We start from the raw sequence: 23,705 nt of genomic DNA on the forward strand, positions 1-23,705 counted from the left end.
AGCCACGTAAAATAAATCTGATCCTTCGGCCAGCCCTAGGAGAGCTGTTAATCAGCTCAGTGGTCTGGTTAAACTAAGCTATACTTAACTTTACAGTATTAGATCTAATAAGATAGTAACACGATAAGAAATCTCAGGTCTAAGAGTCAGACGGCAGGAAGCCTAAAATGAGTTGTGACACATGAATGATCATCTCTTTGAACTACGGAATGATTACCCGGCATTTCATGCCCAGATAATGAGAAAAATCCGCCCTCCTTTCATCTCGCCAAAAACTCAAACTAGTTTCTTTTTTTTTTTTTTTTTTTTTGCCTCTTAAAGCATAGTTTTCATTACAGTGAATCTCTTCAGCAGCATCGTTCTCTCGCTGTCTGTCTACCGATGTATCTATTTCATTGACCCACATCTGTTTAACTGTTCATATATACTTTGTTTTGATGTTTATTTCACCTTCTTCCCATGTTCCTCATTGGACGGGTCGATATCATTCTCGGTTAGCACTGTGCTGGGCCCCGCTCGATTCTCCGGGCCGGCCAATGAAGAATTAGAGGATTTATGGTGATAGAAATCACTTCTCGGTATAATGTGGTTCGGATTCCACAATAAGCTGCAGGTCCGTTGCTAGGTAACCAGTTGGTTCTAGCCACGTAAAATAAGTCTAATCTTGCCAGCCCTAGAGGCTGTTAATCAGTTCAGTGGTCTGGGTTAAACTAAGGTATGCTAACTTTTACCCTTCATCCCCTTCTCTCTCTCTCTCTCAACCTCTCTCTCTCTCTCTCTCTCTCTCCACATCATACAGCCTACCATAACATCTCACGAATCCCATCAGCTGGTGTCTTTCCATCCTTCAGCGTCCTTATTCACTTCCGCAAGTATTCTCAAACTCTCACTAACCCTTAGCCCTCTTGCGGTACTCAACTCCGCCACTATTTTATCTTCTTAGCTCAACAAATCTTCGAAATACTGCAGTCACTTCACACAGCATCTCTTTCTTTGCAGTTTTTATTCAGTAAGCCATTTGTTAATTAACCTTTTCTCAACATCTACTTCCTTGCACAACAACTTTTATTCCTTCTAAAGTTCTTGTTCGCCTTATAAACTCTAATTTTATTGTTCTATATATCTTTCACACCTTTTTTCTTCTAAATCGTATCTCATCTCTTGTGTATCTTGTACACGCAATTGAACTTAAATAATTACATTTTCTCTTTCAATAAACCTTTCTTCTCCTTTTCCCACTACAAACTGTTTTTTCCCTTTTTCTGCCCTTATATATCCTCAAAGGCTTGCAGTTGTTCCAATGAACCCATCAGGGAATTTTACGAATTCCTCAATTGCTCCGACCTCTGTGTCCTCAGCCCAGTTACATATTTTTACCATCTCTCCTTACATGCTCCTCTCACTCCCATTTCAACAATCTAAATTTTTTAATAACGTTTGCAACTATATTTTCAACCACCTCCGCTACAACTTAAACACACACACACACACACACACACACATATATATATATATATATATATATATATATATATATATATATATATATATATACAATATATATGTATGTATATATATATATACATAATATATAATATAGATAAATAGATAGATGGATATATATATATATATATATATATATATATATAAATATATGTGTGTAAAGTATGTGTGTTTATGTATATATATATATATATATATATATATATATATATATATATATATATATATATATATATATATATAAAATTCAACTCAACCAAATAATGATAAGAAATACCAGCCACTCTCTTCTTACCATGACATCCAACCTGCTCTTCCATCTCTACATTAACAGATAATCTAATAAACTCCTTCCAAAACCATTTTCTCTTTCCCATGGTATGTCGATGGATATTCTTCATTGGAAACCATGCACTTCTAAAATTCAACACCCTCCCAAAAACATCTCCACAGGACTACGTTTCTTCCACAGATATTTCCTTTCGATCTCGTTCTTTTCTGAACCATACGAATGTACACTCACAGATACAACTTTAGATAAAACAGGATCTGCCTTTCATCAAAAACTTAGTAACCATGCCCTATAAAGATAAAATGCCTTTGTACAGTTACTCAAAAATGTTTTGCAACATGTTCCAGAAGTTTTCGTTCGCCTAACAGTAATTTGTTCTTTTGATATTTACAAGGAAATGTAATTTTCTTATTCGATTTTGGTTATTAATCATACGGTTAACAATATAAAAAAGAATGGTGAGCGAAAAATTCATATTACGAAAAATTACGAAACATTTTGAAAAATTTCACTTCAGACGATTGGGCAAAAGAGTCAAAGAAGAAACTATATTTCGAATCCAGATAAAAGCTTATTGACTAATAAAATGATATTGAATAATCATCAATGGAATTATATATAAATAAAGAAAGAAAGAATTCAACCATTATCGTTGTCAAAAACAAAAAAGAAAAAATCTCATAACGTCGTAATGTCATCGTGTGACTCCGCATTCGGGCGGGAAAGTTTAAACTGTCTCGTCACTTGCACCGATAAGATGGGCAACAGGCAGCCGCACCACAATCATTGGCTTGCATAAGACTAATGTTTCTATCGTAGATATTGCTCGGCAGCTTAGCGTAAATAAAACAACCACGTATAGAGGGATACAACAACAGAGAGAACGAAGAAACATGATAAATTCATTGTAAAAAGTGGAGGACGACCCCATTGTTGCACTACTGGGATCATCATCGGATGATCTTGAAGGAGCTCCGCCTAACTTCCCCTGACAACTGATGTTGCTATAAAGAGAGAACATTACGCTCTCCTTCAAGTTGCTGCTCAAAAAACCACCCGTAACAGGCTACATGAGACCAAGATATTATTTCATCATACTCCTGCCAAGAAACACTTCATATCAGCGAAACACAAAGAATAGAGGCTAGGGTTTGCGTTATAATATAATCCAGTGGCTTGATGATTTCTGTACGAGTCATCTTTTATGATGAGGAGGAGACATTCTCCACTGATGAGCATGGTAGTCTTCTTCACTGCTGGCATTTAGCATTAACTAAATTAATGTTGAACTTCTAGTTAATTTTAATTTTTAGAAAACCTAGACAATAAGAAATACAAAAATAGGCGTTATATATTCAGTTAACTTCATAAGAGTGCATAAAATGATAGGCAAGTAGCAATGAAAGAAATGAGAAATTACACATGATAACGGCATTATATATATTATATATATATATATATATATATATATATATAGTATATATATATATATATGTGTGTGTGTGTGTGTGTGTGTGTGTGTGTGTACGTATATAAGTATGTGTGTGTGCGATTATAGTCTATGTATTACAAAAATAGACGTGAAATCTGTTAGTCTAGTTCAGTATATTTTTATATTAAGTTTCACTAGTTCACAATATACATAGGATTAGTCATTAAAATTTTAATTAATAATAATGAAGTAAGTTCTTTAAAAAAGTCGTATTTGTTGATGTTAATAAGACTAATAGTTCAACTTATAACAGTCGTGTAGGTCTATGTCTACAAAGTTCACACATATAAAGGAGATAAAACAACGATAGTGATGGCAGTTGAGATGAAAATATTAAAACATAAGAACAGCGATGACCTCTGAGGTATTATAGTAACATCCTTTAATTAAGTAAAATATGACAACAGTAAGCAGTATCAGAAAAAGCCCCGTTTAAGGAAACTGCAGGTAATTTCTCGGACCCCACCACTATAGTGCTCAGTTGTTTCCATGCGCTTACAACTGAGTTGCCAACAGCGCCAGATGTCTTTATTATAAGTTGTTGTCCGAAAAGTTTTGAAAGTATGTTGCAAAACTTTTTTAAGTGATTGTACATGCTACTTATTCTAGTGTTTTTGCCCCACCAGAAATGACTACATCCATTAAGTAATTTTACAATTGCATTACACTTATAATATGGCAAGCACATCATGCAAGCACATTAACACACACTTACAATATAGCAAGTACATGATGCGCTACTGAATGTTCTTGTTAAGCATTCTGTTCTAGTCAAGCATGGGGTGCTTTATCGTAAATTGTCTTCAGTTACATATGAAAATAAGTATATAGATACAAAGTGCGGTGTATATTGCATGTAACTAGATATAAAATTTGAGCCTTTCTGTGAGTTTGTTTCTGTAAATAAAATGTATATACTGACCGAGCGAATTGTGATGAATCAGGGTAAACACATTCACTGGGCGATTCCCTTCATATGATTTAATTTCGGCGTGAACTTATTGAAGATTTAACGATATGACGCCAGGGAAACCATTCAACACATCTAACCTTATGCGACAGAAACGACCCATAACAAATTCTTACATTAACAGATCTGAGATCATGAAATCAATGCTGGGAGGCCCTGGCTAAAGTTTGCTGTTTTACTAAATATTCTCAATGGAACTATTTACTTTATAGTGAAATGTTTCACTATTTCTACCAATAAAATCCAAGAAAGTAATATACTGCCTATGATCTTGAACGTAATACTTAAACTGAAAGATTCAGATACGCAAACAAGTAGCTTTATGTAACATGGAACGCCATGCTATATAAATCAATAAAAAAGATTATCAACATCGGTAAGTTTTTATCCACGAACAGTGCAGACGCATCAACCAGGACTCTTCCATAAACCGTTAAAACCTCATCCCCTTTCCGATTTATAAAAGAAATAATAAAAGGTTTCCGGACCAACGAACACAAATAAGAGCGAAAAAACACAATCCAATACCATGTAGTTAATAAAAACTTTGTTTGTTTCCTGACCCTCGCCCCATACACCGAGATCAACTACCTATCAAATTCATGTTTATAAACAACGGCGGAGCGGAGGGAAAGAGAGAGAAAAACGTAGAAAAAGAAAGACCAAAAAGTACCGCAGCCGGAGCGGCGGTTATCCGACCTGAAAAGATACCTAGACAACCTGATTTCTTCCAGTTTTCCGGACCGGTAGCCCAAAACAAGGAATTTTTCCCGGCGTTGCATCCATGAATGAAACATTCCTCTCTCTCTCTCTCTCTCTCTCTCTCTCTCTCTCAGCAAATGTTTCCCAAGGTAAAGAGGCACTATAACACTGACCCTTGATAAAGGTATTATTCCTTTAATTTCTGTAAACACAAGATCCGTTAAACTGACCTGGTTTTTGTCAAACTGGAGTGCTTCTGAGACTAACGTTATCCGGGCATGCTGTTTTTATGCAGAGCTAACAAATATTTTCTTGAATATATAAATATATAAAACAACAGAAGGAAAAAAACAAAATTTTAAACTGCCAAAACAAATAATTCCATAGCTGAGCAAAAATGTATCCACTCACAAAGTGAAGCGAAAAATACTGATTTTCTTCAAAACGAGGAATAAATTCTGCGATGAAATGCGAAAGCCATAGTGCAGCTAAGATAAACACTCAACTTGGAAGGGAAATATGAGAAGACACAGTTTTACTTGCATTTAAATCTAACGACTTGTTTCCCCTTTCTCTAAAATAAATCACGCACATAGGATATACATGGAACATTCATTCGCTTTTTATCTGTGCAGAAAGTCTGCAAAGTACCAGCCGCCTGAAACACACAGGCAGCTCACAAGAAGTACGTCGATACCTCTAAATACAATTTAGGTGAAAAGAAGTCATGTTCCATTTATTTGACCGCCCCAACTAGCACACAGTTTGTATATGACCTTCTGCTCAGCACTTCCTAAATTAACCTCTTTTGCCATCCTATAGTCTTCACTTCTCTCCCTGTGATTAATTCACTTTAGATCTGATTCCTCTCGTCACCTAGACAAACTTTACCAAACACGTCATACCTCTACATTACCTATCTTTTTTAACCTTACTTCTACGTCCCCCGTCTTTCCCTGGCTTCTCTCATCCGCAAAAACATTAAACAGTTATGGAGACATAAGACTCCATGGTTTGAGGTCCAATTTTACGTCAAACCAGGCACTCTTCCATCTAAATCTCCTAATACAATCTTCATTTTCACCCTAAAATCTTCTAAAAACTTTCATTAATTAATTTCCACTCGATACCTTTTCAATACCTCTACATTGCATCTCTATCAACCTTAGTTGAAGTTTTCTTTACATTAAAACCATGAAATTCAACCTTCCCATTTCCCCCCAAACTTCTAACGGTTTCATTAATAAACCCTTGATTCACTCCCTCTTCTATCTTTAAACCCACACGCTCTTGGTTATTCATTTCCTCTCAATCAGAATCCTACCATAAACCTTTTCAGGTTATAGTCGCCACATTCAATTATGCCGTAAACCAAGAAACATTTAGCCGTCTTGTTTCTTCTTTTATAAGATTTTCTTCATCCACACATAACATACATACACCAGTTACTTACACTAATTTCACCATACAGCAGCATCTCAATGGCAATCCATTTCTGGAGCCTTTGCCTTCCTCAACCTCTAAATTGCGCTCCTTAAACATTCTCATCAGACATTTCCACAAACATTTCGAAACTTCCATTTACCTCTTGTGCTCTTATGTCAGTGAGATCTATTTTCTTTATCATCTATCTCAAGCTACTCTGCCAACATATCCATTCCTTCGACAAAGGTACATTCTCGCAGGATAGCCTCCCTCCATATGTATCTTCACTTCTAAGATCCATTTGCTAGTTAACCTAATTTTTTCATTAGATACATCTATCATCGTACAGTTCCTCTCTTCTGTACCTTCTATGCTTGTTGAAAATCCAAAATCTGCATCATATCGTTTCCTACACCAAAAGTACCGGGAAGTAACCGCTAGCCCGGTGGTCAGCCCTGTAAGATTTCCACACAAAGGATGCTACTCTCTTTTCGCCCCTCCTGCAGAAGTCAAACTGTTATCACCGTTGGTTCAAGCAAATATCCACTGGCCATTCAAGGGAAATCTCTTCCACAAGGGAGTCCAGAATCCGGTCTTAGGTGCCCATCTGCCTTCGAGTCGATAAAGTCTGCGTGCAAATCTTTTAAGAGGAGCTTTACTTGCTGCTTTTGAAGTCTATTTATCCATCTTTAAGTTGAACTGTCGGTCTATCATCTTAAAACTGTTATGCACATCAGACATGAGATGTGCTTCAAACCCATTTCCTTTCACGCATGAGTTTGACTTATTATAATGCATCGCCATGGTCTTTCCTAGTCTATCAAGTGTCCTATCTCAATTACAGTACGTGTCTATATGAAATTTTTCCTTTTCGTCATATAAATATATACCTACTTTAAATGAAGGATTCCTATCTAGAAGTAATATCTGCCCTATGATAGTACACTTTCTCCATGAAGTTTCCCTTTAATATGAAGTATTGCTTTGAATATGCCTTATCCCTTGCATTAATGGTATCGTCTTGATCTCAAACAACAATATACTAGTCGATATTTCAGATAAAAATTTTACTCAAAGTCTACGAACTTTCCGATGGAATAACCATAAAAGTTCACTGACATCTAAAGTAATCCTCCCAAAAATGACTAGCCCGTAAGAGTTATAAAATAGAAAACAGAGAACAAACAAATCAAGGTGAATTTTTTAACAAATAATTTACATACAACTACCGACACCTAATCGGAAAATTAAGACAAACTAATGCAATGAAATACACAAACGCGCTTGCTCAATGCGAAAACACTGATCACAGGGACTCGAAAAAAGGAGAAAAACAAATAAATGTAAACCTAAAAACAATTTACATACAAATACCAAAACCTAATCGGGAAATGAAGACAAACCAATGCAAATGAAATATATAAAACCGTATGTTCAAGGCGATATCATTCATCAAAGGGACTTCTAGGTAATATTCCGAATTTCACAGAAGTCGAGTGCATGTGGAAAACTCAAACATCGTCCACCAACTCTGAGCTGAGAAGACGGGAATTCCTAACATGGCAATGATATTAAATGGCATAAGTAAGATTTCCTTTGTATGTATTTTTCCCTCTCGCATAAAAAAATTCTGAAATTCCAAGCTTGGTAATCTCTCTCTCTCTCTCTCTCTCTCTCTCTCTCTCTCTCTCTCATTCCAGCAAACTCTCTCTCTCCCTCTCTCCTCTGTCATTCCAGCAACGGCTGATGGAAAAGCAAATGTGTCCATTTAATCTTTAACTGGGTAAGAAAACTTTTAGATGTCCTCCTTTTTTTTTTTTTTTTTTAACGTGCTTTTTACCTGATACGGAAGTCAGCCTTCTTTGAAGGACTTTTTGAAACGTGGTTGATCGGGTGCCTGACAGGTCTGATGGTAATAAGCAAATCACCCCCGGGTATGGCGAGAGTTCGAACAGTCCATTTAATCTTTAACTGTGGTTGGCTTTTAAGAAATATGATTACATATATAATCCCATTTCAAAGTGTTTTTCTTTAGATACGAAGTCCACTGTAACACTATATATATATACAAATATATATATATATATATATATAATATTATATATATAAATTATATATATATATATATATATATATATATTATATATATATATATAAATTATATATATATATATATATATATATATATACATACATACATATATACATGTATGTATATAAATCATTAATTGAGTATAGAGGTGAAAAAACAAAGGAAAAACAAATTATTACATCGGTATTAGCCGCCTTGCATTTTACCCCCCATATCATCATTTTTGCCGACAACACAACTGCGTATTTACGTGAACATTACTGCTGTACGCTTTCACCCATAACACTGGCCAGTGTATGTTTGCAGCAATATCAGAGTTCCATATTTGTACATATGTCAGCTTTGCATATTTGCACCAATACCAGCGCTGTAGGTTTACAGGGGCGTCAGAGGTGCAGATTTGCATCAATTTATCGCCGTTCCAAGTTTGTATTTACGCATGAGCTGCCGGTTTGCATTGATATGAGCGCTGTAGGGTTACATCGATGTCAGTGTTCAAACCACATGAAATGATAAACAAATATAAAGACGATACGTTTCGAAATTATACCAATAACGTTAGTTTTGGGATTTAGAGAAGGAAATTATGCCCATAAGATATCTTAACTTTATCACAATATCATTCAAATCAAACACACACACACACACACACACACACACTTACTACTATTACACACATATATATATATATATATATATATATATATATATATATATATATATATATATATATATATATATATGTTTATGTATATATATGTATATTATATATATATATATATATATATATATATATATATATATATATATATATATATGTGTGTGTGTGTGTGTCTGCCTAAGTGTGTGAAAAATACACTGGGAGGCAAGGGATCAATTATCGAAGATACTTCTTTGGAAAGAAAGAGACGCTCCTCAGTTCTGAAATGTAAGCATCTAAAACCAGGAAAACATTCATAATCTTACCATTGTTTATCTCCACTTTTATTCCAGGTTCATTAAAGTAAAAATCAATATATTCACCACACCTTCGGAAACTTCCTTTACACGGGCTTCGATCCATCCATCAGAGGGGGAGAATATTCATCAATTTGTCAGATAAGTTGAGAGTTGCGCCTTCCATCTACTTGAGCACCTCATTAGCATACTTATTGAACTCGCAGACTTAAGGAAGAAAAGGGGATACTGGAGATGAACAGAAAATCGGCTAAATAAGAAACGTTTTCCTCTTCGCACACAAGAAACGTATTTCCGCTCCACATATAAGAAACGTTCTTCCTCTCTGCACATGAAGTAATTACAGATTGTGTTCGGTGTAAGCGTGTAACATATGTGTTACTTGTTGGGAGAAATAATCAACTTTTTCATTCTTGATATTGTTTACACTTTGTATAATAGAGACTATACAAAAGCGGACAGTCTTTTTTATTTTCCGTACTGAATCCTTTTCCCAAACACACTGCAGCATTTGACATACTCTCTGCCATTTCCAGTGAATTATGGACTAGATTTATTCCGATATTTCGGAGTGAGCATTATCCATTTCATTCCCTTCCAGAGTTTTAACATTTACGTTAATCTTAGGATCCATTTCATTCCCTTCCGGAGTTTTAACGTTTACGTTAATCTTAGGATCCATTTCATTCCCTTCCGGAGTTTTAACATTTACGTTAATCTGCCGACAGGTGACTCAGGTGTGTTTAATTGTATATACAATCCTCTTTGCCTTGTTTGGTTGCTGTTTATTAGAAGATGTGAGTTGTTTGCAACGTTGTTTTAAGGTTGCTTACAATTTTCCTTTTTCGTTTCCTACTGCGTGAAGATCAACACAGGAAAAAATTAACACAGACAAGCACACGAACATTTACACAAACACATACACACACACACACACATAAACAGCGAGTCTGTGCGTATGTACTTACGAAAGTACATGAATACATAAATGCTTACAGGTTTGTTTACTTTGCGTCCGCATGCATCTTCAATGTACAGTTGCACACCATCCTGCCATCCATTTTCTAATTGATCACTTATTTTGAAAGCCTGCTTTCAAATTTCCCAGAATTCTTCACTTATTTCAGATTATATACATATATATATATATATATATATATATATATATATATATATATATATATATATATATATATATATATATATATATATATATATTGCTTTGAATGTCCCTAGGATGCTTACTTGATTCTGGACAGCAGCGGATGAAAGCAGGGAGTTCTTTACATTATCAAGAAATCTACTGTATTTATTACACATCTGACTTAATATTAGGGCAACTTGTAGACAAACAAAGCAAGGGAAAATACTGTGGCTTAAGGCCTTCTTCATATGAGGGGTTCTATTAACTAATTATATTTACATAACAAACACAGATCAGAAGAATATTTATCCTAAACAGGATAAATATTCTATGCTGATGATGTCTCCATAATAGGAAACATCACAGAGGGGGTAGAAGGGGTACTGCACATGGGATAGAGCCGCATGGTTCCACAGCCGAGGCCTATCTGCAATATATGCAAGACGATTACTTGCAAGAATAATAAGATGCTCAAAGGGAACTGAGGAAATGCACAGGTGGTGCCAAATAACTCAGTTCAACACTAAATGCTAATTATGTTAACACTGGATGTTCCAACACAAATTACTGAAGGTGATCGCACAATGGAAAAGAAACTGAAATCAGACAGATAAATAACAGGAATCGTGAATGACAAAGAAACCTTATTCCAGTATATGACCTTCATCAAGATGGGCGCTGATGATGGAGGAGGGAGTTAAGGGAGGGATGCCACTACAAAAGTATACTGGTTCGAACCTCGGGTCAAACATGTGGAAAGTTCAAGGGTCAGGCAAGGGTAAGGACATCTGTCCTCAGTGGAGTTCTGAGCACTTCTCTCTCTCAATTGCTGTTGCATTGTCTATTAATAACCTCGGTGATTATGCCTGGGAGTCCAGGTAGATGGCACAAAAGGTCAATCCTCGTCACATTTTCTATCTCAAGCACATGGCATCCAGTTAAACTTTATGGAGGGTTTACCATGGTGGGTGGCACCAACTTTCTCTTTTTTTGGCTCCTCCTTTGCCCATTGTCTGACGCTGCCAAGAAGGCATGAAGGTCACCTGGAAACAAGGCCTTAGGCAGTCATTTGAACAGTGAGAAGGGTTAAGGCTTAGCCATTTTGGGGATGAAGGAGAGTTTATGAAGGGATAAGTGGAAACCCACAGTTCTAGTAATTAAAACAATTGAAATAAATTTTATTTCTTTCTCAGTTACATACAGGTGTAAAAACGGGTGAGGTCGCTTTTGTTGAAAGAAATATCCATATATATATAATATATATATATATATATATATATATATATATATATATATATATATATATATATATATATATATATATATATATATATATATATATATATATATATATATATATATATATATATATATATATATATATATACATCTATGAGTATATATATATATATCTACATATTTCTATTTCTAACTATATATATATTCCTACCCTACCTTCACTAATGGTGGCCAGCTCAATATTAACCTTCGAATCAACCCAACTAAGAGCGAAGACCGATTAACACGAACGGGATCTCAGGAAGGAAGGAAGCCTTCATTAATGCAATCCCTGGGTTGATTAGAGCCTTGTCCTCTTCATTATCGGGTTCCAACGGTTTAGGACCGGTAATTATACATATTCGCTTTATTAACAAATACTAGCGTACAGTCTAACGGCTTAAGCTAACTGATTAAGTAAACGTATTTATTAAGCCGGAAATCTGAAAAACAAAAATTTCGTGGAGTTACAAAAAGCCATTCAAAAGAATATTATACATTGGAAAACGAACTGTCTAAAAATACTACAATAAATCTTTTCTCTAATGAACGGAACCAAGCATAATAACAAAAGCAAAGTACAAGAGCAAGAGATACGAAGAAAAATTAATCTAAGCAAAACAAAGTTTTAGAGATCTGCCGTGAAAACACAGTCCCAATTTACATATAAATTAAACACTGACCTTATGATTGCAGTGAAGTCTTTCTTGCCAACAATATTAGGCCCCGCAGAATAGGCAAACACTTCCAAAGGAGTCATTTCTGCACTGGAAATGAAGGAAAGTTTTAATAATAATAATAATAAGATTAAATATTCTAATTACTGTTGTTATTAGTCATCATATGATAACAGCATAAACATAGCAAGAAATCATTTATTTCTTATAGGCACTCATGACTAATCATTTATTTCTTATAGATACTCATGACTAATCATTTATTTCTCATAGGTGCTCATTACTAACACTTCATCGCAACATTTCATTATGCTATACTAGCTATCTGTCTCAGTATATGCAAGCTTCATTTCCTCTCATACTATTTCATATTACTCAAAACATTTGTCGTTATTGGACCGAAATGAATTTGGTACTTTATTACTTTCTCTTCAGCAGAAAACAATAAACTTCCTTTCGCTTTTGCTGGCAACCACTCTCTCTCTCTCTCTCTCTCTCTCTCTCTCTCTCTCTCTCTCTCTCTCTCTCTCTCTGTGAATAGCTTATACCTTGAACCTGAAATCTACTTACATGCACCAGAGTACAAATTATGAAGCTAAAAAATTACACCACGGCAAGAGATTTTGATGATAAATTTGACCAAAAACAACGTGCTAAGTATTATTGTAAATTTCAAACTATCTTTTCTAAATAACAAACTATACAATTGTAAGTAACGCAGAAATGTCTATCATAACTCGACAAAATTTATTTGATCATACACCAACATTCTTCCAAATAAAATTCCAAGACTTGTAAAATACAAAGTGCCGAAAGGAGGCCGGCTAAGAAGAGGTTCCAAGTTTTCCTAATTCTCGCTGACATTAAGATTCCCAGGGAGCGACTCCAGGAGAACTAATGATATAAACCTTCAATGGTCGCAAACCATAAGCTGAAACTTGATTACTTCCGCAAATGAGGTTGGAGCGATGTGACTTTTCTGTTGCGTCGGAGTTAAACAAATATTACGAAAATGGACGAACAGATTTGACGAATCTTGTAGTAAATACCTGTGGGGTGACCCCCTACAAGCGATTAACGTCTTGGAAACATTATGGCCACGTTACAGTAAACGGGATTTTGAGAAATTCAATCCTTAGAGACGGCTTCTTTTAAATGTTACCGGGCCAAGGTCTTAATGTTTATACCAGCTGCTTCTATATGTACAACTAATCGCAACAAATGGACCTAAGACTTTGCGTGAATAAGTTTGATCTTCATGCAAAAGTATTAAGCGCAAGTGTCCGGATCACTGTTTTCACTTGAATTGTGTAATTTCTCTGATCATACACAACACAGTGCATGAAAAACAAGCAAGAAAAAAATGCGCCGAAGTTTCTTAGGCGCAATCGAGTTTTCTGTACAGTGCATAATGCTGTATGAAACGCACAGCCACGGTCCATGATACTCTCAGCTGCAGCCCATAAAACTTTCAGCCACAGCCCGGTGGTGGCCTGTGTTGTTGGCACCTATAGCGGTGCCAGATGCTCGATCATGGCTAACCTTAACCTAAAATAAAATAAAAACTACTGAGGCTAGAGGGCTGCAATCTGGTATGTTTGATGATTGGAGGGTGGATGATCAACATACCAGTTTGCAGCCGTCTAGCCTCAGTAGTTTTTTTTTAAGATCTGAGGGCGGACAGAAAAAGTGCGGACGGACAGACAAATAGCCACCTCAATAGTTTTCTTTTAAAGAACACTGAAACGGGAGAGAAGTGTTACATTATCGTAGATATTGGAAAAATCATGCTTATTCACCACTGGCTCCCTCTCCTCGTTTTTAGAAAGGTGGGGAAAATTGAGTAACGCGTTATAATCTCTATTTACGCCGAGGAGCTTTGTGTGACTTGGCAAAGATATGAGCTGTGGTGATTGCTCACGATTTTAACTAACTCACTTGTCGTTAGCGAGCTTAAAATCAAGAGCAGATTTTTCACAATAAAATATACCACAAACAAGCAAATAATGCGCCGAAGTTTCTTTGTCGCAATCGAGTTTTCTGTACATCGTATAATCAAGGCCACCGAAAACAGAACCGTGTTTCGGTGGTCTCGGTATAACGCTAAATGAGCCGCGGCCCATGAATCTTTAACCATGGCCCTGTGGTGGCCTGTCCTATATCGTTGACAGATGCACGATCATGGCTAACTTTAACCTTAAATAAAATAAAAACTACTGAGGCTAGAAGACTGAAATTTGGTATGTTTGGTGATTGGAGGGTGGATGATCGACATACCAATTTGCAGCCTTCTAGCCTCAGTAGTTTTTAAGCTCTGAGGGCGGACAGAAAAAGTCCGGACGGACAGAAAAATAGCCATCTCAATAGTTTTCTTTTACAGAAACTAACAGCAAAAAAACATTGCATCCTGGAAATGTAATAAAAAACGAGAACAGCAACGTTCGAGTCATGACGCATAACTGGAGGTCAATACATACAAAAGATTTCTCTTGTAAATGAACAAAACCAAAATAATACGAACTAGATATAAATACATGACATATATAATATAATAACAGGCAAGGAATTACATGACATAAGGAAACGCTCCCTTCTAGCTAACTCTCTCCTGTTTTCTTAAAACGTTATGTCCCCTTCCCCTCCCCTCACCTCCCCTCCCATACCCCACCATCTCTATCTCTATATGAAAGTTTCCAAAGTCCCAGTGCTTATTAGGGACCCCAAGACATCCGCGGTCGCAAATCGGCTGGTAATCTTCTTTCTACGGACTGCAGAGCCAATTCTGGCTCCATAAATCGAACACAATGATGCCTTGGAATAAGCTGGCACCGAGGTTCCTTCTGTGTATTTCACCATTACCTGAAAAATTTCCCCGGGTGGAAATAATAAAGATGCAATTTCGAAAACTTTGGTCTGTACCAGCCAAGAAAAAAAACAGCTTAGGTCCTACAAGTTTATTTTACCTTTTCTTCTCGTACCATTCAAACACCTAAAGTATGAAAGTATTTGACAAGCCTTTTCTTCCAAAGAAATTAAGATTTTACAAAGATAAAACACATACACATAGAATAGAAAAGAATATAGGATTTAGGCCAAAGGCCAAGCACTGGAACCTATGAGGTCAGTCGGCGCTGAAACGGAAATTAACAGTCAAAAGTACTGAAATGTGTAACAGGATTTAAACCTCCCAGTTGCACTATGAAAAATTGTTAGGAGAGGGTGGAAAGGAAGAAGGATGAAAGAGAATGTGAACAGGGATACAGTAAAATAAATGAAAGGGGTTACAGCTAGGGACCGAAGGGACGCGCTAAAGAACCCAGAATGCCCACAGTGCACCGTATGAGGTGCACTGACAGCATTACCTCATTTAAGTGCACACACACAATATATATATATATATATATATATATATATATATATATATATATATATATATATATATATATATATATATATATATATATATATATATATACTCACAAGGTTCGATGCAAAATATATTTTCGAAGATTAGTAAGCTTATGGTTGTCACATTTATGTTGACCATCCCACCCATAATTGCCAGCATTTTACTGATAATGCATATTATTTCTTTGTTTTATATTCCCACTTTCTTCTCCCTTGCTTTTCTCTCTCCTTTGTTTTTCTTAGCGCCTTAGCTTATTTGAGGAGTTTAATTGAAGTCTTGTCAGTCATCATTTCCCATGATCCTAATATTCTGTCTGTATTTGACTGCTAACCAATCACGCACTTCTTAATGAGCTTTAAAACCAAAACGGGTATAAAGAAAATTGTAAGGATTCCAAAAGCTTTAAATTGCCTTTTTATTGCTGCAGTTTACCCCATCTCTCTCTCTCTCTCTCTCTCTCTCTCTTTCTCTCTCTCTCTCTCTCCACCCCCATGTGTGTGTGTGTGTGTGTGTGTGTATTCGGGGTTTTATTAAGATCTAATTACGGTAATAATGATCGTACCATCTCTTGTGACAAGGTTTTGTAATTCTGTAACATGACAAACTACATTTCATTTGATTTTCATGACAGCAATGTCTCTTTCGTTTTCAGCAATAAAAATCGAACATATTCATCTGACAAAGGAAACAATGGCGTCATAATATCTGTACCATAATGACAAATTTAGTTTTCATAGCTACGCAATGGAATATGTTTCAGTCAACAAAAGTAAAATATACAAGTAAAACAGTCCTATCTTTGGTTGTTGGAAACTAATTTTTCTTTGCAAGATTTAGTCTTATATTGCATTATGAATCATTTTAATACAAAACACGGAAAAAGAGAGTCAGATAGCCATTATGCCTTTCGGCGTCTAATTGACAATAATGAAAAGACATAATGACCGGAACGAACAATAGCTTTTAGAAATAAATTTTATTAATGTAGGAATAAAAAAAACTGAAGAACTGAAGTGGCAAAAAACAAATGAAATATATATATTTCAGGCTTGTATACAAAAAATCAATACGTAATCTTTCCTCCAATATAGTCTATAGGATTTCTGGCACAACCTGCACTGTGTAAGACATGTATAAACACGGCAAATTCTATTCTTCACGTTTGTGTACGTGTGTGTGTGTGTGTGTGTGTGTGTGTGTGTATCAGAGAGAGAGAGAGAGAGAGAGAGAGAGAGAGAGAGAGAGAGAGAGAGAGAGACATGATCCAACAACCAACTTCGCCCAAGACGATGCGCAAGAAGAAACCTCTCTTTGCAGAGAGCATTACCCATCCCAACTCGCCTGCCATTTCACCCCAACTTTAGCAGTTGCTCAACTAATGAAATCAGGGACACAATAACTGCCATCTGTCACCTCTTCCGCATTACAACACGTAATATGCTCCTCAGACCTGGTCATGAAACGTCACGTGTGGCCAGATGCCTCCCAAGACGAATTTGCACTCGTGTCCTTTCTTTGTTGTTATCATAAGGCTGCATTATGTAGCTCAAAACGGGTTTCCCCCAACATTTATTATCCTTTTCTGGAGCGAAAATTGTTTCTCTCAGCAACAACAGGAAGTATTCGCGGCACTGACGTGAAACGAGGGAAGGAAACAAACAAACTTATCGGTAACGGCGAAAAATGATAAATTTATTTAATAAATAAATGTCCCGATGTATTCCAAACATTAGCAGTTTTTTCTAAAGATTTTGATAGTACCTAATAACGTTAAGTACAAAATTTTCCTTTTAAAAATTTTATTTGAAAAAAAGAGAGAAAACTCATGAAATTTGTACGGTTGATAAATTTCATGGAAAAGAATAAAAATCAATTGAGTTAGGAAAATATGAGACTTTGCTGTTCTCTTCGAAGAGCTTTTGAAAATTTGATATAATTTGCCTCTGAAAACTCCAAATGAAACTTCCAAACAAAAGACATCGTAATCTTTGACAAAATAGCATTCGAGTCGGCCAGTGCATGTCTGGCGTCGCCATATCTGATGTCATTAAAAACCAGATGTTTAGACTGGGATTAACAGTTAGCAGATGATGGTAATTAACCGAAAAAGTAAAATAGGAACAAAATTTACTTAGGACGCATCTGGGATTCTTACAAGAATGTGGAACACAATATTTTCCCTGTATAAATTCATGAAGTGAAACTCTGAAGCAATCGTAAACTATTACTAATGAAAAAGTAATATATCCCCAAAAAGGCTTATCTGATGACATTATGAGATACGTTTTCAAACAAGAAAAATGTTTGCGGGCATGACCATTTATTAACCACAGAATCACCTTGCCCAAAGCAATCTAAGTCAAAAGAACAGAATCTCAAGAAGGAATAAAGCATTCGTTATTGTAATCCCAACGGTATCTCTGCATTATCTTACAGCTGCTTAAAAAAAAAAAAAAAACAAGAAAGATCACACATCCGCTTCCATCCTAACTTCCAGCACAAGGCTTCCAACGGAAGTCTTAAGGTAACTTTAAGCAAAAGATTCCGTAGAGTTAGAAAGTTATATAAAGAGATTAACAGCATGGAAAAGCATTTTCGGAAAATTTCCGACAAAATTCCTTTATCTTTCTTAAACTATTTATTATAATAATGAGATATATAAATACAAGACCAGGTAAAATAAATAAAATGAAAGAAAGAGTTTCAGTTTGAAACCAAAATCCTCAGTTACATTTAAATTAAACACTTACAATATGATTGCAGCCAATTCTTTCTTGCCAACAATATAAAGTTGCCCAGAACATGCGAAACGGAACCAGAGGAATTACTTCTAAATGGGAGGGAAGGATCCTTTAAAGTAATAAAATCCAAAGCGCATTTCAGAAATGATGAAGGCATCTCTTATCATCCAGAAAACCTTACGAGGATATTTCGATATATTTTGGTATACTTTTTCTTCAAGCCTAATAAAAGATTAAATTAAAAGTTAACCTTCTTCGAGGTCAATTTCATTATAATAAAAACAATATCAGCTAATAATATAAAAGTTTTAAATTATCGTAGCTATGACAATAATAAAGATGATGATGATGATGATAATGATAATGATGATAAAAATAATAATAGGTCGTAATAAGATACAGCGCTGTTTAATGCTGACCGGTTTTTTTCAGACTTCCTGGACATTAGCTTAATTTCTTGTGCATTACTTTTCTGTCAGTTATAAATGACAGAATTTACGGTTCTTTTAAAGGTGACCACAGATGACAAGTGGGTTGAAATTAACTGTTTTTCTTAACCGAAGACTTCCATTTGGCAGTAAAACTGAAACGTCTCTTGAGAATGCACTACCAACCACCATCCGGCCCCACCCTCCGTTCCAACTCTCTCCTCTTAATTTAGTAAATTGGAAAACAGGTATAAGAAATTCTGAGTATTTTAATACCACTTTCTTATGCATGTAAGATTTTTTTAAAATCATAATCACAAGAGCTCTGGGAGCTTAAATCCAAGAAAAGCATTTTCCAACAATTGTGGATGAACTGGCTTCATCCCGATTAAAACTCTTTCCATCTCCCGAGAACACCCGAGCAACACTGTAAAGCTTCTTAATCATCCCTCAGCGCTAATTATTTGATTAACCAAAATATTTTCCAAATTAAAACTGCCAGACTCCTAATATCCAAAGGCTTAGGGTTTTTGGGAAGTGCTTTGGAGAGACTGAGGCAAGGCATAATTTCTCAAGGTTTCCAAATTTTCGCAGATTTTCTTTACTTTCCTACTATGTAACATTGATTACATGCATTATTAATACATACTCGCTGACACGCTCATACAAAAACATACACACTAACCTAAAAAAATTACATGCCTGTATCGATCTTTCCGAAACTTTAGCTTATGATAGATGGAACTAGATTTTATCCAGATTTTTAAAATCAAGCCGTTGTTACTTGTTTTGTGTATTTTTTCCTTAATATTTGCGGTACACACTAACAATATTCTACTTAAATAGTCTTCCTTACTGTCAAAAATATGCAAGTTAACTAGCCCGAACTAGGATTTTTGTGCTCAAATGGACTTCCCTGTAGATATAATCTCGGAATTTTGGAAATTTAGCGACCTTATCATTTGTTGAAGTATCATCTGACCATTTAGATTATACTTACGAAACAAAAGTGCGCCGCACACGCCCGCTAAGGCTAAGGCCGATCAAGGTATTTCCAAACGGTTCCTACTCTCCAAACGCTACAATCCTATCTCTCCCAAAATCTATTTATTTCTTGGCAGTTAAGAAAGGCCCAACATTAGAAAAATTTTTATATAATCTCAATTTTTTTTAAACAAACAAAACTAAACCCTTGTCAAAACGAAATGTTTTATAAAGGGTGAATGAAAGAAAAGGAGTACCTTCAGCACACTGGACTCTCAAGGGCATCTATGCACTTAACGTGATCATTCCAGAAACCTTCAAACCTCCAGTGAATGAGAATGAGGTTATTTCGAAGCCAGATTTTAGCTATCACCATTACAAAACCGAATCCTACCAAACACTGACATCAATACGACCAACGGCTGCATTAGAAAACATTATATACCCAACAATATTGCATTCCTAAACGTCATACAAAATTACTTCAAAGACGATCACATAAACAATTATATTTCCTATTATCACCCAGGACTATCTCCCGAATTCAAAAAGTATAATTTTTAAATATCATCCAAGGCCACTAAAATAATCTCCCACTAACATACGTGTGTGCATGATCTACTTTTCATGTTTCCGTTTTGCCTTCTCTCACTTCCCTCTCTGAGCTCAAATATTTTGTATTAGGTCAAAAATCGTATTCTACGTCTGCTCTTTTATGGACCTATCATCAACCGCTGAAATCCTCCTGATCCCTGAAATAACAACAGAGGGAAGAGCAGATATATTTATAAACAGAATGGTGTTGCCAATCGATCGCGGAAATTGTCATAGGATTATTTAAAGTTACTTTTCATTCGTATGGCAGAGCAGACAGCGGGTGAAACACTTTCCATCTAGAGAGAGAGAGAGAGAGAGAGAGAGAGAGAGAGAGAGAGAGAGAGAGAGAGAGAGAGAGAGAGAGAGAGAGAGAGAGAGAGGAACAAAGTGCCACTGCGAGTAACTGTTTTAAAAATTTACATATATGAGTGTCAGAAAACTATCTAAAACCTACAAAAGTGCTGTATAATTTACCTAAAGAAGATTTTCCCGAAGTCTAAAAACTTATTCATATACTACTGAGCTAAGCTATAACCAGCCAACTGTGATCAGATCATCATTTGCATAAATACAGGAAAATACTGATTCATTTGTACATGTTTAATTATGGTTTGGAATAAATCCTAATCACAAAAGTATGTTCAGAATAACTGACAAAATAACAGCAGTATTCCAAACAACATATAAATAGTATTGTGAAGCTCTCACGGTACAAAGAAAATTATGACAAAAAATACATAATGGAAGACTACCATCAGCTGTTATTCTTACAACGAAACACCTATCCGGATCAAATACTTCCAGTGTTCCACTTCTCATTGGGTTCCACTTAACTTTACTCTTACTCACGTTTACTGTAACTTTTCTTTTCAAAAGAACACTTTTAAACTTTTCCACTAGTTTCTGCAGTTTCTCCTCACTCTCCCCAATCAGTACGTTATCAGCAAATACTGTCCATTTCCCACTCCGTTCACAACCCATTTTTAATCCCACAACTTGGCATTTAAAATTCAGAACCACCTACATATTCAGATGCACGCTTCGCCTCCATCATAGACAATTTCGCTCGCTCGAAACTAATTATCTTCTACGGTGTGTAGCTTAAATGCTCAACAACCTTCACACTGCATTATTATAACCTCTATCACAAACTTTTCTAAGTCCATGTATGCCACATAGAGCATTTTTTAAATACTCAAACTTTTCAAGAACCATCGCACAATCAATACGATAAACGTACATACATAGGCATACATACATACACACATGTATAAACTGAATTATATAAGTGTGGGTATTTGTAAGAGCCCCATTGATCACTTCCCTTCCCATTTTCCTCCCGTTTTTTGGATACACTTGCCACTACAAAGCCTAGGATCCATATGAAAGACACAAATGAAGAAACTGCCACTGCCACTGGTGTCAGAGTTACGTCATTTGGTTCTTTATGACCCAGTGATTAAGGTAAATTTGGTCTTAGACTTTGTAGCGTGAAGGTATCCAAGTGTGAAAAAACAGAGAAGGTACGAAGTTACTGCGTGAAATTATAAATACATATACACCATGCAAACATGGAATAGTATATATATATATATATATATATATATATATATATATATATATATATATATATATATATATATATATATATATATATATGTATGTATATATATAGATAGATAAATAGATATATATAGAGTATGTGTATATATAAATATATATATATATATATATATATATATATATATATATATATATATATATATATATATATATATATATATATATATATAACAAAAATCTTACACCTCAAATATTTTCATATCCCTAGCCTTCTGCTTTCTCGAGCTACTGACAGCCTTAATGGAACTATCTCTTCCTCTCTATGAACGCCTTGAAAGATCCCAATCATTTGTTAGAGCCCCATGACATTCGCGGTCGTATATTAGCTAGTAATCTTTTCTACGGACAGCAGAACCAATTTTGGGTCCACATATCAAACCGAATGATGCCACTGAAGAAGTTGGCACAATGGATCTTTTCCCTACATCTCACCAATATCAAAAACAATATACTTGGGAGTAAAATGGTAAAGTTTCAATTTCGATAAGCTGGTCTACACCTGTCTGGAAGGATAGTTTTGCAAGATATCATTTACATTTAATCTTTCTTCATTATATCCTTACACAGTAATAAAGAAGGTATTAGACTTTACATAAAACCATTAGTTAGTGGGTTATGGTCTGACGTTCTTGTTAAAGCAAATTTTAAGAAAATGTATCACAAGAAACAAATACAAAGACAGTGTCTATAATAAAAAAAAACAATCAAACCAAGGAATATCATGCTCAGAAAGTCTAAGTTTGGACGGGATAGAACTTAACCATTTGCCTGAGAAAGAGATGAAAAAAAAGAAGTATACCTTAGTTTAACCAGGCCACCGAGCTGATTAACAGCTCTCCTAGGGCTGGCCCGAAGGATTAGACTTATTTTACGTAGCTAAGAACCAACTGGTTACCTAGCAACGGGACCTACAGCTTATTGTGGAATCCGAACCACATTATACCGAGAAATGAATTTCTATCACCAGAAATAAATTCCTCTAATTCTTCATTGGCCGGCCGGAGACTCGAACTCGGGCCTAGCACAGTGCTAGCCGACAACTCTACCGAATCGTCCAACGAGGAACTGAGAAAGAGATGAAAAAGCTGGTTAAGAAGTAATAAAGATTAGGAGAGAAAACAATGAAACTGAACCGGCAGACTAATAAGCTATATGTGTTATCACCGAAGGTCGGTTTTAGAATTATCACAGAAAGCACGTGCCACCAATTACAAAATGAAGAGGAGAGACTGTACAATTCTACATCCCCTTCAAAACAATTCTCTCCTCCAAGGTTTTCGTCATCACACATCATCTCTGCTGACAGTTATCTTTTTATCATACTGTGCAGTCCACATTGTAATTTGCAAGAGTTTCTTTTCTTCTCCTCCTCCTCCTCCTCCTCCTCCTTC

General features: G+C 35.6%; 1 long non-coding RNA gene across 1 annotated transcript in view; it reads right to left on the minus strand.

Annotated features, from left to right (window-relative positions):
* Positions 1–12,538: 12,538 nt before the first annotated feature.
* Positions 12,539–23,705, minus strand: part of LOC136833530 (uncharacterized) — a 101,572-nt gene continuing 90,405 nt past the window's right edge. Inside the window, exon 3 of the long non-coding RNA XR_010851492.1 lies at positions 12,539–12,622. This is a non-coding gene — a long non-coding RNA (uncharacterized lncRNA). The remainder of the gene's footprint in view (positions 12,623–23,705) is intronic.

This window comes from Macrobrachium rosenbergii, chromosome 51 (genome assembly GCF_040412425.1).
Source record: "Macrobrachium rosenbergii isolate ZJJX-2024 chromosome 51, ASM4041242v1, whole genome shotgun sequence".
NCBI lineage: Eukaryota > Metazoa > Arthropoda > Malacostraca > Decapoda > Palaemonidae > Macrobrachium > Macrobrachium rosenbergii.